Here is a 2,789-nt window from a genome sequence, read left to right as displayed (position 1 = left end):
TGCATCCTGTACTCACCTCCCCACTGTTAATCACAGACAGAGAAAAGCAGGGTTTTGGTGGCTAGTTCTGGGGTCATGCTGCTGTACTCCATTACATTAGCCTGAGGATTCACTATCAGCAAAGGTATGATCCCGATACCAATAATGCTGTTCCTCGCCCACTTTGTTGTGCTTTTAAACATTAAGGGGTTGCATACCAGAGATCAAGAGCTATGAAGCTGAGAGTCAGAACTGACACAGACATTAGCATTGTCTGCAGAAGAAAGGTCATTGTTAGAATTAATCAAAAACACAATTGTTCTGTTGTGATTCTGAAACTATTTCTATCTGCTTTCATCGCAATAATTTATGTTAATCCTATTTTGTGAGCCTTTCTGTAAAGGATCCTTATTTTAAATCGTTTTGTGATGCTCTATGTTGTAAAATGACCATGGCATTGATGTAAATGGATTTCAGGTGCATGCCAGCGTGAAATACTTTTTTCTACAAGGTTTCCTCGTCTTTGCAAAATTGCCAAATTTATATTGCGGCTGTCATTGAACAAACCAGTGCCACTTGACGGCAACCAGTGATGGAAGCTCCCCTTCGCAACCAATGGAAAAGCACCTTTAAATCAAAACTTTAATTATTTGATGTCCCATCAGAACCAACATTAGAACATAGAACAGTACAGCACAGAACAGGCCCTTCGGCCCTCGATGTTGTGCCGAGCAATGATCACCCTACTCAAACCCACGTATCCACCCTATATCCGTAACCCAACAACCCCCCCCTTAACCTTACTTTTTAGGACACTACGGCAATTTAGCATGGCCAATCCACCTAACCCGCACATCTTTGGACTGTGGGAGGAAACCGGAGCACCCGGAGGAAACCCACGCACACACGGGGAGGACGTGCAGACTCCGCAGTGACCCAGCCGGGAATCGAACCTGGGACCCTGGAGCTGTGAAGCATTTATGCTAACCACCATGCTACCGTGCTGCCCTGGTAACATTGGCAAGGTTAATTATGCATTGACCCCTTTTACCCTCAAGCGCAGCGGAGAGGCCACATTTAGATGGTCAAGATGTATCCTGCTCCACTTGCTAACTAAACAAGGTGGTTCAAAAAGTTGCTTAATAATACAGAGCTTGCATGTTGTTGAACAGAGCGACATGTTGTTGAAGCTTTTCATCAGGATGAATGCATGAATACCAAACTTTTAGTAAGTGTAAATGAACCCTGTTACGAGCTTGACTGATTATCAGAAATTGGTTGTTAGTGTAGCTATTAGCGCACTCAAGATTGTTCAGCAAGTGCTGCCCAATCATAGAATTGCACCTAACAGTGCTGTAACGTGGCTCATTTAAACTGGCTAGAAGGGACATACATTCATTCGCAAGGACCCAATCTCTGCAAACAGTAGGAATATATTTTAGGCTTGTGTCTTTTTTTTGAATTACCTGGGAGCTTGTGAACCTATAGTTCCCCATTGCTTTCTTCTTCAGCCAATCAGAGTCAACTTGACAACAAGGAAGCACCCGTTTCTCCTATATTATAAATTGTTCTGATGGTATGAAATCTGGCATTCTTGTACTTGTCCCAATGAATACAAGATGAAAAGCTTGGACAATATGTCTCTCTCTCACCAATTACAAGGTAGTTGTCGGTGAAAAGTCATTTTCCTCAGTTTACAGGGCGAATATTAGTCAGATGAAGGGGTAAGCATTAAACTGAAATTTTAAACTTAGACGTATCTAAATAGTTCAGTTCAGATAGCCTAAGCATATAAAATGCTCTGTAAGTATATGAAAAGAAAAAGATTAGTGAAGACAAATGTAGGTTCCTTCCAGTCCAAAACAAGAGGATTTATAATAGAGAACAAGGAAATGGCAGAGCAAATAAACAACTACTTTAGTTCTATCACTGTAGGTAGCACTGTTGCTTTTGCAAATAGTCCCATTCTACCCTGTCAAAAGCTTTCTCAGTGCCGAGAGATACTATCACCTCTGGCTCGGGTACAGAGGAGGGGAAAGAATAACTTTTAAAAGGCAACATATATTGGCTGATAATTGACTGCCCTTTACAAAGCCTGTTTGATCCTAATAAAGTTATACTGGAAAGGTAAGGCTCCAACGGGAGTGACACAACCTTAGCAAGCAGCTTAACATCCGTATTTAAAAGCGAGATGTGTTGGTATGAACCGCACGCAGTCGGGTCCTTGTCCCTCTTAAGGAGCAAGGAAATAGAAGCTTGAGTAAGGGTCGGAGGCAATGAACCCAGGATAGGGAGCCATTAAACCCGGGATAGGGAGCCATTAAACATGTCTAATAACAAAGGTGTGAGCTGTTCCAAGAACTTCCTTATAAAATTCGATCAGAAAACCATCCAACTGGAAAGGGATCCACAAATGGAACCTCACCAGCCTGACGGAGGAAGTTAAAAAGGACCTGCAAAGATGGAACACACTCCCGCTCTCCCTCGCGGGGAGAGTTCAGACGATCAAAATGAACGTACTGCCCAGGTTCCTCTTCCTGTTTAGATCCATTCCGATCTACATCCCCAAGGCCTTTTTCAAAGCGCTGGACAAACTCATCATGGCGTTCGTATGGGGGGGTAAAAATGCTAGGATCCCAAAGAAGGTCTTACAAAAAACAAAAACCAGGGGAGGGTTAGCCCTCCCGAATCTACAATTCTACCACTGGGCAGCAACAGCCGAGCGAGTAAGGGGATGGATCCAGGAGCCAGAAGCTGAGTGGGTGCCTGCGGAGGAGGCCTCCTGCATGGGAACCTCCCTCCGGGCCCTC

Source organism: Scyliorhinus canicula, chromosome 1 (assembly GCF_902713615.1).
Source record: "Scyliorhinus canicula chromosome 1, sScyCan1.1, whole genome shotgun sequence".
NCBI lineage: Eukaryota > Metazoa > Chordata > Chondrichthyes > Carcharhiniformes > Scyliorhinidae > Scyliorhinus > Scyliorhinus canicula.
This window is presented reverse-complemented; position numbering follows the sequence as displayed.